Source organism: Triplophysa rosa, linkage group LG20, assembly GCF_024868665.1.
Source record: "Triplophysa rosa linkage group LG20, Trosa_1v2, whole genome shotgun sequence".
Classification (NCBI taxonomy): Eukaryota; Metazoa; Chordata; class Actinopteri; order Cypriniformes; family Nemacheilidae; genus Triplophysa; species Triplophysa rosa.
In genome coordinates, this window is record NC_079909.1 from 12,386,010 (window position 1) to 12,401,279 (window position 15,270).

The 15,270-nt window shown below is 39.1% G+C and overlaps 1 protein-coding gene across 17 annotated transcripts in view; it reads left to right on the plus strand.

Annotated features, from left to right (window-relative positions):
- Positions 1 to 931: 931 nt before the first annotated feature.
- nfasca (neurofascin homolog (chicken) a) overlaps positions 932 to 15,270 on the plus strand; it is a 66,100-nt gene continuing 51,761 nt past the window's right edge. For 8 of the 17 annotated variants that reach the window (XM_057361427.1, XM_057361431.1, XM_057361432.1 and 5 more), the window contains exon 1: positions 934 to 1,164. The gene's annotated coding sequence lies outside the window, so the exon portion shown is untranslated. Of the gene's footprint in view, positions 1,165 to 15,270 lie in introns of all 17 variants that reach the window. The other 9 variants (XM_057361440.1, XM_057361441.1, XM_057361442.1 and 6 more) reach the window with 3 other exon arrangements.

Below are 15,270 nucleotides of genomic sequence, written 5' to 3' on the forward strand. Positions count from 1 at the left end.
TAATGTTGAAAGAGTAGTGCAGTCCTTTGTCTTCAAGGTTTAGTATGCAGGATTGACTTCTGCAAGGCTGAGGAGCCTGAAACCAAAACTGCACGCTGTCGCTGAATACAAGATTAGATTTCCCAGTCCCCAGTAGACTGTCATTAAGTGAACATGAAACTTCTGTATGCACATTTTTTCGATTCATATTTGTCTATACTTGTAATATACATGTACAGTGTATGTGGTACCAGGATAATTGCCCATATAAAATAACACTGTGAAATCAGTGTTTCTTTTATTTCTGTGTTCCTTTCTATCCTATTCTTTCTATTGTATTCTGTATTCTAAGTGAAAGACACGGTAGCCAAATGTTTCCCAAGGTTAATGGTTACTTTAAAGTATTTAGTAAATATTCTAAATCTAATCTGCTCATATTGATATAGGAAGCAAAGCACATCCAACCACTGCTCACACTTGAGATCTTAATTGAGTTTTACTAAAGAAAACTACAGGTCCCTTAAATTATCCTCTGAATAGATTTGGATATTGTTTTCCCAATTTATAAACTTCCAAAAATAATAATACTTCAACACTATTAACATGTTACAAATCATATTGTAGATTTAATTACTTTTAATGTCTTAATATTAAGATTAAGTATGAATTGTCAAGCAGATCGATGATTAAGGCCCTGTCCCATCAAAGTGTTTGTGTGCACTTAACGTCTACACAAAACTAGTTGTATAGGCTACGTTATCTGTTTGTCTATGCCTTTACACTATGTAAATGTAATGTTTATATAATCCCAAATATACACTAAGATTATGCTCTTGTTCTTATTGTGTTTTTCTTGTTCATAAATGCATTAATCGCGTGATTTACAACGACCGCTTCATTTCTGTGACGTTGTTCAAGTGCAGCATAAATGCAGATGATCGCGCGCTTCCAGAACACCTGTCCAGCTGTATTCGGAGGCGCTCCCTATCCCGAATCACACTTTCCTACAGACAGGAGCGAGCGTGGGAAACGTGTGCGCGCTCTGCTGAAACGGACTCACGGACAGCGCGAAGCAAGGGGAGGATATTACCAACCTTCTACCGCATTACCCGAGAGCCCCTGAATGCACTGCGCGTGTGGGAGAACCGGACCGCATCATATGTGGTTGAACCAGTAGCAACACAGGTAAGCGAGAAAACGCTATCACAACTCTGTCGGGTTTGATGCGATTCAGAAGCACAGGAGATAATAGCAGACCTGTGGCCGATAGAAAAGACTAGATTTGAGCTGTCTTTAATACTGCTGCTGCCTCAGTAAACACGAGTCGTGTAATCCTCGTGTGTTTCAGCCTCTCTGCGCATCTCCGAGTGATGCGGTCTTGTTTCTCCTGCTCTGCGCAAATGACGACAGCCTTTTTAAAAGAAAGATACTGACAGCATCTGACAAAATGGCAGATATATATATATATAAACCCATATTCACTCAGAGGCACTAGCTGTTAAATGTTGATATCTTATTAACTACGGCGATTAGGTTCAGTTATTTGGTTTCGAGGCCGACGCAGCTGCATGTTGGTCAAAGATGCTGTAAGGACTGAAACTATCATCGCCCCACCAATTTAGGTCTGTTTTTCAATGCACATCGTTTAAGATCGAGGATATAGTTTGAAGAGAATACTTATTTGGTGCCGTGTTTTGTTTTAACGGTAATATTCTTGTCACTTTTGGTCGGTAAATTTTGCGTTTTAGTGCATGATGAGGATGTGTGGGTTTGGCCTGTGTAAACTGACAAGTTTTATGATGATGGTGTTTAATATGATAATTTTGGCGTTCTATTATTCACAAATAAACAGTATGCATTATTATTTTATTGTATTTTATATTGGACATGATGTAACAGACAGGATGAAATGTTGTAGGCCTTAATCTCATCCAGTCAGAACTCTGCCCATCCTTATGTCCATCCGTCTATCTTTACCCATATGTCCTTGTGGATAAAGGGAAGTACAGCTCCGTTTAATAGTCTTAACTGATGAGTATTATTCTGACACTCTTATTTGGCTTAAAGAAATTTCCTTTTGACTTTAACTCTACATGTATGTGGGCCTGCAAAGGTTAGGTTTCCATTTATAATTCTCAAAGCAGCTGAATTAACCTACCTACCAAACTCATTTCTTTCCATCATGAATTAAAGATGCAAAGCTGCCCACATCAGATAATATCTGTGGCCATGTGACCTGGCCTGTGCCCATGTTCCCACCGAGCTGAACCATGATCGGAATGACCCAGAGATGTACATGTCATTCCTCTATTCAGCAGGCTTTGTCTTATTGTGTTCCAATCATTCATGCAAGTATTCCATAGAGCACTAACTCAGCAGTTTGTGAAATGTGATCTGCGTTGTCCAGTCTTTTGGCATCCAGGCAACCATAATTGATGGAATGCAGAGAGCACATTAATGAATTTTAAACGGAATGAAATTAAATGTTAGATTTCTCACTGTTATAAATAGCTTTCCTTTGCATTTTAACTGAGTGAAAGAAGTATGGTACTTCACAAAGTGAAGAAGAGATTGAATCAAAATATGATGTAATATCAGTGCATGTATTATGGCATCTCTGATGTAATTTTAATAAGGTAGGTTGTACCTTTTGGATCCAACCAAAGCACTTCTGCAGTAGTTCAAGATCTTTCCTAAATTGCAGTTACTTAAATTCACCACTAGATGCTGATATTCCACTTACTTTCCATTTCCCACTTTCTCGCTTTCCATTGCTTGCTAGGCTGGATAAGATTATATTCTTGTTATATTGTTGTAAGGTAATGATGCCAAATATTGGTAGCCAAGCAAGTTATATTATGACAATTAATAAGCAAGTGTTTTTAGAGAAACTAAACAAGAGGTTTGGCCATAAACACTCCACCCCCTTTACCTACAGAGGTATTTCTGCCATATGGCAAATTTTGAAGAAATCCTTTTATTTGGCAACATGTTGATGAAGCAACCCTGTGGATGCTCACACTGAGCGTGCAATTAAAATCGCATTAGAGAAACCTGCTATTCTCTTCTGGACCCTTCTGCCACTAAAGGAAACTTTAAATGAGAACAAACCCTCATTTTAGTCAAATGAATGTAAATACCTCCTCTTGGCTTGCATACCTGGAAGATTCATCTGGTTTATTTAGTTATTTAGAAAGACAGATTCACTTTCTACATAATAGGTGTCTCTAATGACTTTTTTTGCATTGAAATAAGGCCAAGACGTGACACAGATCAGTCTCGCATGTATCATTCCGTTCTTACAATAACATTCCCACTTTTCCCCACCTCCATAGCTCAAATTCACCATCTCTCAGGTTTCCCACACTACAGCGATAGGTTCACCTTTTAGTTCTCTGGCTATTGTTTCCAGATCGCTATTTATAGCTATTAAACAGCAGCTTTCTGTAAGGGGGGGGGGGGGTGAGGCAGTGAGAGAGCTGAGTCTGGAAGAGCGGACCATAAGAGTCTGGCCCAGTGCCCATTTGTGCTGTTGCATAGTGGTAGGACAAACTCTGATATGTGACTAACCATAGATGATGCAGGGAGGCAGGGCTTTATCAGGCACTGCCATATTTGTGTCTTTCATGTTTGAGGTTGGGTTTATTTGGGAGCCGTGTGTTTTGGGAGACAGCTCCAGGGCTGTATGTCTGTGCTTCGATGGATCTCTAATAGAAGATTGTTATAGCCCCTGAAGTGCTCTTCGTCTGGGTTCAGCTGAGTCAAGCCAATTGATAGTTACAGATTTCAGGCAGGAGTAGAACAGGAAGGGCAGATGACTAGCTGCATCTCAATTGATTTTTTCGCAGTACAAAAACAACTTGCTGGATACATTGGAGCCCTTATAAATGTGGACTTTGATAGTTAGATTAGGAAGTGCACAGAATTGCAACTGATAGATGTTCATGGTCTGCGTTATGTCACTGTCATGAGCCAGCAGAAATTGTTGATTAATTTCATTAGATCATGAAGTAACCCATGCATCTCGATTCCTGGCTCAATGTTGAATCCTTATTAAGCTCTTCCAGTCTGATGCACATACAGTATATTTAATTATAGCTCAGTAGTTAAATATCCGAAGACATCCTTAAATGTACAACATTGTCTATAATTATTTGCAAGCGTCACAGCCTCACCCAACGTGCTATATCAGAAATCCTATCATGTTCTGTTTGATCTGTGGTAGTGCTCGCCTCTGCCTTTCCAACAATGACTTTTTATGACTCTGTTTTTTGATGTATAACATCAAAGCTTTGCAGGTTGTAGTGCATCAAGTATTTTACTCCTCATTTTTAGCATGGTGGCCTATAATCTGTTGTTAGGATGGTCATCAGTATGATGTGTTTTGAGTTACACACGTGCATAAAATGTAATAATATGCATTCGAGGTCAGTTTTGGGTGCGTTCATAATCTATTAGTCATTGGCTTCCTTATATAGCTGCGCTGTCTCTGACGGTGACTTTGAGGAGGATGCACATGGTGCCTGTGAACCCATGTGTCTCATCTGCACCTGCAGAGGCTTCTGAAGCGCTGGGTCATTCGTATGCATCAGGGGCACAGTTCCCCCTAAGGAACTGCTGTAATAGATTAATTGCATAAATGAAGCATGGATAGCACTACAAATATTGTCTGTGACATGAATTGTGAGCACAGTGATGAGACTAATCAACTTATGTGACATAATCAGAATCGTGTGCGAGTTACATTTTTCATTCAATTTATGCATTTAATCTGAAAGCAATTGATGCTTTTATGATATACAGTGCCTTTAAACTGTTCAATGCTTTAAGCACTCCCTGGTTATCCTTTGATTGTCAATTTTTTTAGGCAGATAGATTTTTAGGCAGATAGAAGTCCCCCCGTAGTCTGCAACATCATTGTTTGCTGACCAACAAAAGATCATTCAGAGAAGTTCTTTAATCACACATGTTGACACAAGAGTAACATTGTACATAGCAAACATGATTCGAAAAAGGTTAGAAGATCTCTTTGATCTTGTTTTAGTGTTTCATTTACTGTATTGTTAATGGCTGAAAGCAGGAAATCTTTATATAAAGATTTCTTTTCTTTAAAGCTACAGTTCAGACCCCATGGCTCTATTGAAGTCTTGTTGGGAGCTGCTCTGTAGGCTGAAAACCATTAAAAGTCATTGAATGACAGATGTTTGAGGTCCCAACCTCACAAAAAGCTGGAGAATGCATGGTGCACACTAGATGAGATTGGTAACCATTAACTAGAATTTGTGAACCTTTGTTGCAGTTCACAGATTCCAAATGTATCCGATTTGGTGGGACATATTACATACTGTTAGGTTTGAATGAGAATTAGTGAGAAAAATGACAGAATTAAAATATTTGTTCTGCATCAAATAGCTATATTCAAAACCATCTGGTAAAATCGTTCTTTAACAGATTAAAGATGACATAAGTTAGCCTAATAGAAAATCAATAACCCTCTGTTCAAATTTAGTAATGGAGTCATCTTCTTATATGACACATTTTCACATCACAGCTTGTTCAAGGGTGGTGGTGGTGGTGGGGTCATCATTAGATACTTGTATCCCATGGGATCACAGACAGCCAGCAAGCCCTGGAATCTCCCTTCAAAAACTGGCTAGTTGAAAACACCTGTCGTCCCAAACAATGAAGAAAATGACAAACAAGCTAAGATTTTGCCACAGGGATGGATATCTTGAGCTATGTCATTTCCCCTGTGTGTTAGTTAGGTGTGGTCATGTGAAACTACGTCGGATTACGCAAGGAATGGGAAACAATCTGGCATAGTTTAATAGGACTGTCACATTCATCGCTGGGTTTTGAAACTATGGCACAATCTATAAAAAGCACAGAAAAAGTGTATTCAGGTTGTTGAGTGAGTAGCAAATAGTAGTTTTTTTAAATTGAAAAATTTTATTTTAAAAATTATGTATAGAATTAACCTCCAATAATAAGATATTTTTTTGTTGAACTTAATTATAAATAACAAGCCATCTTATAGACAGCGATTGGGGTCAGGGTATGAGAAGAGGTTTTGTCATAACTTACTTCCAGGTGCGCGTGATATGGTTAGGAACAAAAAACACTCATTTAACCTGCTTTAGAACTGTCTGACAGCTGAAATTGGCCACTGTGTTCTTATTAGTGTGGTTTCAGATGGAATGACGTTAAGTCGCTTGGGACATACAGCTCAAGGATATTAGACATATTATTCTTTATTTATGTCAACGGTATTGTACAGCCACCCTGCAATTACCAAGAGATTGTGCGTTCTGTATCTGTGTCGTTCAGTCAGCCACAGAACAAAATGATGTGAAAAAATGAAGACTCATTCCTTTTGGGAAACCCGAGCCTGAGGGCTTCAGGGGAGGGAGGTGTCGGAAAAAAAGAAAATACTTTGTCCTCATGTGTCGTGTGTTTGTATGTGTATCTGGGGAGGGAGGGATGGTGGTGTTTTGGGGGGTTGGAGTCACGCTGGACGAGTATCATTTGACAGCTGACGGCGAGGAGCACGACTGAGCTGTTTAAAACAATGAGAAATAGGCAGGAAAGGGACAAGAGACGAAAGTCTGCCTCTGCGTTGATGCAAACATGTCATTTCTCTCTCGCGCTCTCTCCATCTCCCCTAATTTCTCCCGTTACAAGCAGATGGACAGTGGGGGACAGGGGTGAGCAGCTTCTTGGATTCCATTGTGGGCTTTTGATATTTAAACTCAGCCTCCTGGGCCCTCAGGGGACGCCCGATTGTGTCTATTGTTAAGAAAAAAGTGGGCCAAGAAAGAGAGAAATAAAGAGTGGGGGATCAGATTGACATAAAAGGGAGGGAATGATTGGTAAGATAAAAAATGAAGAAAACGATCTGATGTTTCTTTTTGGTTTGGCCAGATTGGTACAGTAAAGTGTTTTGGGTAATGTGCTAAATATTGTGATGTGGTAGGCATGATGATTACATAGAGGTCATGGTTAGAGATGCATTTATTATTGTAGATGTTTTTTTTATGTCAGCAAGTAATACTATAAGAAAGATAAAAATAGAGAGTGCGTGTGTGCGTGCGTGCGTGTGTGCGTGCGTGTGTGCGTGCGTGCGTGTGTGCGTGCGTGCGTGCGTGCGTGCGTGTGCGCGTGCGTGCGTGTGTGTGTGTGGTCATGTGCTGACAATCTAAGGACCAAATCTACCCACAAAAATATTGTGAATACAGAACCTAAAAATCTGACTTACACTGCATACCAGGCAACAATCACCGCGAGCAAATCAGCTTAGTATTCATAATAAAGTAAACCAAAAGTATCATTACGTCAGTTTAATAGCCGTTGAACTTAATGGAAAGTCACATAGTATAACAGATAGTGTAACAAATGTGTATGTGTGTGGGTTATCAGGAGAGGTTTTGAAATAATAATCGACTAGACGATCTTCAACTGCTAGACAATAAGTAAATAAACTTTTTTTGCATTAGCCACAGCATTAAGACTGATTTGTTGTGGAATATTGTCTGCTGCTTTTACCGTCTCTAGGTTCCATATAGTCCGTTTATGTGCAAATCATTTCAAGTCTCAATTCACCTCAGTGATTACTGCTCAATGATCAGACAGCACAGCTTTCATGTGCCAGATGTATGCTGTGAGTTTTTTGGGGAAAACCAGCCAAATTGCACAAGGTCCCATCTCTACATCACGCTGCACAGAAAGTGGTTAGAGAGCGAGAACACAGGCAACACAAAGCACACTCAGTAGTGTGAACTGGAAAGTTTCCAGCCTCTGAGACGACAGCTCTCACTAATTTGGTTAAAGAAACCATCAAGTAACGGTTTTTATAAATCAATACAATTTATGATAAATGGTAAATCTTATAGTTATAATGAATCATCAGTTGGGAAATGTTTTTAGAATTCATGTATGGAAAAGGTTAAGGATGATTTCACGATGAATTTCAATTATTTATATGAGTAGCTTATGGCAAAAGTTTTAGTGGATTCCATGTTGTTTAATTTTTAATTAGCCTGATAAACCATAAGCATTTGTCTTTCCTTGACTCATTAGTCTACAAAGAGCAGCTCACTGACTTTGTTGTCATATTTATGCTATAATACCATACGTTACCCAGAGGCCACATAATGTGCTATACTTCATAAAGACACCACAATTTATTGTAAATATCTCATGTCTGTAAAAACGCCATGCTAAGATGTTTTACTTGCATATAGCAAATAAGCAACAATAAAAAACTAAATCATCCTCTTGTGGTAGCTTGTTTCATTGTTTGCTTGTCTGTGTCCAAGCTAATATTGACCTTAGGCCAAAAAAGGCCAGTTCAATCACGTCGGTTACATTGTTTAGCGGTGCAGCTCCGCTTTTATGATGTTTTAATTGGGTCACCATGGGCTAGCGGCTAATGTGTTTAGACAGTCCTATATCCTGAGCATTGCTAAATGGCTAATCTTTGCAAAGGTCAAGAAAGGAGGCTTTGATAATGTCGGGGTGTCCATCAAACCATCTCGGTTTCTTATTCATTTTATTTCTCATATCCCTTGTCCTGGCATTGCTTTTAATTAGTCTAGCGTCTCCTTTCAAGGCATGTCAGTAGATCCGTTTGTCACTGTGATTGCCGGTAGATGACAAAGATGGCTCTTTCTGTTTGCTAGGTTACGACACACACAGTTTATTTGTTTTTCTCCGGGGCCGTAACCTAAAGGTCAGTGTCACCACAGCTGTTCCGAAGGTCATAACAGCCAGTGCCTTTCAGTTTTTATGTGGGTGACTGTAGTTCCGGTGCTTATAACCTAATGCACCATTGGTTCAGATTGGAGGAGTGCATGGAACATTAAGTGAAAAATGGCTCAGCACGTTGCTCGCCGGGATGTAAGATGCACAAGATGAAGGGGTAGAGCTTACCTGGGGGAGGGGAACCCATAAAAGATTTATGTCACCACCAATACATGATATATATGGCACTGTATGTTTCTATGCGTTTCGAATGGAGCGTGATTACTCTATTGATGGGGCTTTTACAGCGCTGTATTCAATATCTGTTTCCTGAATGTCACCCTCCATCATGCTCAAGTTTAATGTGGCTCTGTAAGAGAAAATGGAAAAGTCTCCACCAGAGGAAAAGCACATTTAACACCAACGTTGAATGTATTAATCTAAGAGTAAACTTAAAGGGATACTCCACCCAAAAATGAAAATTCTGTCATCATTACACCCACCCTCGAGTTGTTCCAAATTTGTATCATTTTGTTGTTCCAAACAGTTCTTGTCCACCATTTACTACCATAGTAGGACAAATGACAATGGTAGTCAAAAGTGCCACAGAACTGTTTGCTTTTTATTCTTCAAAATAAACATTTTTTGGTGTGTGTTCAACAGAACAAAGACATTTTTCCTACTATGATAGTCAATGGTGGCCAAGAACTCTTTGGTTACAAGCATTCTTCCAAATATCTTTCTCTGTTTTTTCAGGACAAATACATTTTTACAGATTTGGAACAACTTGAGAAAAACACAAGTATAACACACAAGTAAATGATGACAGAATTACAATTTTGGGCTGAACTGTTCCTTTAAGTTTAAAATGACATGACAGAATGGATTAATGTCTAGGAATACTCCTCACACCCAAGTTTCTCTCTGCATGTTACATGTAGGTCAGATTCAGTGTCTGACCTCAAATCCACAGAAACACAGTAACCTGTATATTACAGTAGAGATGGAGTAACCCTTTCCTGTAATCACATTTAATCTAATAATTAACAAGTTAGCCGCTTCTTTAAATGAGCATTGAATGTACGTTTGAAGGTGTTGTATTGTATTTTGAGAATTTATGGGTATCTCAGCCTGTATTCGTTCCATCTAATTAGCAGAGATGTGATAACCTTGGTTTGGCACAAGTGTTTTGTTCCTAGAAATAATAACCATGCCTGCAGGTGTTTCACAGACGGGGGTGTCTGTAATTTGACGCATCTAATAACCTTATTGCAAACAGTGGCATCTCTAACCCTGTGTTTTCCCATGGCTCTGACGGGAATGACACTGCAACTGTGAAGACGTTGTTGTCTGTTGTTTGTCTTGTGCTTGAAATTTGTTTTGTTTATTTTCTATTGTTTAAGCTGCTAAAAGTGCGAGGTATCTGTTTTCACAAAGGTTTTTTTTGATGAGATTTGAGTTTTCAGTATTAATGTATGTATGTATTCAGTTAGTGTACTCCAAATTATTTATGCTGTGTCTGTTGTGTTTTTCCGTCCCAGAACGGTAATACGTTCATTTATCCTAATTAGTGTACGGAGAGAGACAACACTGTCCAGAGACATACAGTACAAATTGTAATGCGAAATCTTTCCATGCTTCATTGATGTCGACTGAGATAGTTCATTTATTCATTGCCATGTCCTGTTTATGATTCTTTCTTCTGTGGAAGCAAAAGAAGATATTTTGAGAAATGTCTCAGTGGTTTTGTGTCTATACAGTGGAAGTCAATGGAGTCCAATGTTTTTTTTTTTTTTTCAAAATATCCACTTTTGTGTTCTGCATAGAATAGAAAGTCATACAGCTTTGTGGTGACATGATGGTGAGTACATGATAGATTAAACCCATTTACATTTTAGCATAGAACATTTTTTATCACACCATTTTATAACGATTTGTAGCTTTGAACAGGTTTCAATGCTTTCCTCCATAACAGGTGTCCATAGAGCCCCTTGGGAGCTTACATCATTAACAATGACCACACGCAACAGATCTGTTTTAGGCCTAAACCGCACATTAAGTTATACTGTAGAAAGGAAGCTTTCAATGGATATCGAACATTTTCTGAAAATAAAACTGTCCTTATTTTTGCCTGTTATTGATCTAAAGCAGATGTTCTGATGGCTTATGGCACAGATGGCTTGTCTTGGTTGTGTTATTACGTATGCAGGACTGCCTTGTGGTTCTGCCGTCCAGCTGCTTTGCCCCATTGTATTCATAGACGTTGGTTGTGTTTGTGTGTGTGTGTTTGGGGGATATGTGTCCGCGCGCTGGCGGGAGACCAAAGCTTCCTCGTACAGACTTCTTGAGGGCAGATCAGGGCCCCGCCAGCAATTAACTGAAGAAACGAAATCATCCTCCTGTTGAAAGCAGCTCATGTAGTGTGGTGGGGTGGGGGGTCAAGGGGCGTGAAACGGTCCTGCGCGTGACAGCCGCCGTTTGACCGACAAGCATGGAAGGGCTTTTGTTAACACACACTCCGATTCAGCCCTTTGTTAGTGCAGATGTAAGTAGGTATGGGGGCTAAAATGAAGGACGACCCTAGGACTTAACACACTGGATGTCAAACCCAGAATTGATTCTTCAGCCAGCACTGTGTGCTCAGGGCCCTGATCTGTGGCTTATTCTAAATTGGTTTATATGTGGTTAGTTTTTTCACACAAACATTTGCTTGAGTTGTTTGTGTTACTTTTTCAAATTCTTTAATCATTGTTACAGACCTCAAATAACCTGCAATAAAAGTTTATACAATCTACTACGGCATAGTATATTTATAGAAGGAAGTTGTGCCTAACAGTACCCTTTAGTCATGGTCAGGCATGTAGCGGTATAAATGTTTGAATATCATGATCATTGCTGGAATGATTATTATCACAGCATACAGTATTGAATTGAAATAAAGATATTAGAAGATATAGCGGCAAAATATAATCAACATAAATGTCCCAATATTTTAATCTGCTTTTCAGGTGTTAGACGCGTGTCGGGGCTCCCCCCTAAGGTAACGGTAGGGGAAACACTGGCTCCATCTATCAGTTTCAAACGATCTCCAAATCCAGCGTTACATCCACAGTTTATCTAACATTCCTCACCGAAATGCAGTGAACAAACAAACACAGCTGAACTTCGCAAACGCAGTGCTCTCTCTCTCTTGCTCCAGCTGGTTGACGTGTGCACACACTCATTCTCCTGCTCTCCATGGTTGAAGCGTGCACATGCTCTTTCATCTGGCTCTGGCGGGTTGACGTGTGGACATGCTTTGCCGGGAGAATTGTCCAATAAGGGACTAAGAAAAGTTGTTACGAAACGGATTTTCATGTTTGAAAAAAACTTTCCGAAACCTATACAATTGCTAGGGGAGTGTATCGAGCACAGAAATATACGTCTTACGTCCAACTCATTTTTTGACAAGTTGACAATGTCAAGCATGAGAAGACAGCACGTTTAACATTGTAAAGAAGTCAGAATTTATGAAACACAGTTGCACATCCCACAAGTTTGACAATGTTTTTAAAAAACCAAAGAACCCTAGACTATTTAAAGATAAAAATGTTAAATGATTATAAATATAGTGAAATGGTAAAAATAAAAAAATAAAAAAGACTGATTTAATGGCAAAAGAAAGAAGACATTTTCAACCAATATTTTTTGGGCTGACATGTTGTTGTCCATATTCAAGTCTAATAATTTAAACTGTATCTACATGACTGTAGCATCATTTCAGTTTAGGTCATTTGTTCCTCCCCAGTTCATTCCTCTTTAAGTCTCTATAAGTCATCTCTTATATATTGTCTTTGCACGTTTTTCAAATAACCCTTCAGAGAAACGGCCTAATTCACCCAGAACATTTAGATCCAAACACGTTGACATTTTACACCTCTAACAGCCGTGCTGTTCTTGGCCTTTATTGAATTACAGATTCTATGTATGTTCCTGCTCGAGGGATGTGCCGGCGGCTTATTGGGAAAAGTCACAGAGCCAGGTACCCTGCTGTTGGAGTTATTGTGTTAATGTCCAAGGCTGTGGCCTACCTGACATCTGTTCTGTGGTTGGACTGGGCACATGAGCCTAACCTTTGACCCTTCAACTATTTAATGGTTTACATAAGTGATGATGTCATGACCCTGTTCATGAAACACTTGCAACTTATAAAGTCTATGAATTGAGTTTTTTAGCTGTATTTCTAATGTAAACTCTAAACTTTACAGTATTGTGTTATACAGATATTGTGGTTTTACACACAACAAATTCTAGGACGGAAGTTTTATTTGGAAGTGATTCTCTGCCCTGAGGAGCTTCAGGATATGTTGAAGCAAATCAATAGTATTGATCCGGATAAAATTTATGGCTATTCGGGTCATAGAAATTCTCTTTATTCTTGCTTTGATTTTCCAGCATTATGTGGCTGTTAAGTAAGAGAGTGAATTGAGTCGGAGAAGAAAGACACAGTTGTCTCAAGAGTGGCGAGATAAATGCCTTTGGCAGCAGCTGTTCTGAAGGACCACCATTAATCTGACCCTCTGACCAGCTCTGTACACAGCAGGATAAGTGGAGAGGGGTCTTCAGATCAATGGATGGTTGGACAGAATAAGACAGAATTTGTTTAGAAAGGCACAGACCTGGTAAACGAAGGAACAGCTGTTCCTAAGAGCTCCTCATTTACAGGATCAAGGAGAAGTTGGGACATACTTTACATCACATTTATATCAGAGGTCTGTTTGGCATCATCACTTGGTAGGGTTTAAAGAAACAGTTCAGCATAAATGATTAATGATTACACAACTTTTTGAACGATTGAAAACATTTGAATGGATGACATCCATTAAAAGGAAACACGCACTTTAATTTATAAGTGAGAAACATTTCTATTGTGTTGGTGTAACCGGCTCATTTAGGAAGTATAATGTTCTCACGGACTGAGGAAATAATATGTCACATTAAAAGATGGGAGATGCAGGAACTGTGGGGAATGTACACCTGAATATGGTTCTATAATGTGACTTTAACAATTTGTTGACCTGTCCACCCATTGAGAATGGGATCACAGCCAAGTTCCCCTCATCAAGCATGCTCGGTCACTATAGTGTAAAAAATGCTAAAGAATAACTAACAGTAAATCTATACTATGCCCATTATGTTGCTTAGGCTATACAAACAGTTTGATTGTTGATGGAAAAACAAGATGTTAGAAGCCGGTGGTTTACTCAATGCCAAACAGTACTGAACATGTCAGAGTGGGATTCACTCCAGTGGGACTATCATGGACCAGTTTCAGCTCATTACTGACAGCTTTTATACATGGCCTCTCTCAAATTCTTGGCAGGCGCCTGCCTCTCCAAATGTGCTCTTCAGACCTCTTGTTAGCTGCTAATGAGCCGCCCCGTTGATTGCTGGGAAAGAGAAACAAGAAAGCAGTTAGTCCCGTTGCATCTTTCCCAACAACAAAAGGATGCCTCACTTTGCTCACATACCCATGATGCACCACTATCGGTTGTCTTTGTCTAGCTCACGTTCTGTTCTGGAGATGCACAAACAACAACCTTTCTGTCTCTCTCAAATACAGCCATATTCAGCTGCCCTTTCTTTTCCTTTCATTTCTCTCTCTGTCTTCCACCCCCTCTCACTCAAACTCCTCCCGGTCTCTCTGCCTTTGTGCCTCTGTTTGGTCGAGCGCTGGCTTAAATATTTAAACAATGCAATTAGTGTTACACCTGATGCAATTGAAAGACGGGCCTTTGTGACCGTATGCCAAGGGAACGGTGACGGGGCAGGAATGCCTTTGCTCTGGGCCTTTCATGTTGACATCAAATGAATACAGGTTTCTTAACCTCAAAACCAGTTACTGAATTAAGCTGCACTCACTAACCTTAATCACATTAATCGTACATGGACAATACGTATTTGAACAATATGCCCACATTAGAAATCTTTGTATACATTCTTTTACAGGAAAAATATTCTTTTGAGCTTTATAAAAGGGTTTATTCAAAGTGGTTCGTTAAAGGGATAGTTTACCTAAAAATGAAAATTCTGTCATTATTTATTCACCCTCTTATTTTTTCAAACCTGTATGACCTTGTTTCTTCTGCAGAACACAAAAGAAGATATTTTGAAGAACGTTGGTAACCAAACAACATTTGCCCCCATTGACTTCCATTGTATGGACACTAGGGTGAATAAATGATGATATAATTTTTATTTTTGGGTGAACTATCCCTTTAAGGTTTATTCTCTTTGGGGGTTGCAGTGGATAAAACAGGAGAAGAACTAGACAAACCTACTTCTCACAACCACCAAAGTCAAATGTTTGTACGTTTAAAGCCTGGTTAGCCTGTCTAATGTAATAGATGATGGCATGTTTATGAGAGATTTGGAAAATTCTTTAAAATTATTCAAATACATCCTTTCAGTTTTTAAATGAAATTTCTTAGAATTTAATTTTAGTTTAAATTTACTTCTTTAAAGGGGTCATATGACACGGCTAAAACGAATATTATCGTTTGTTTTAGATGA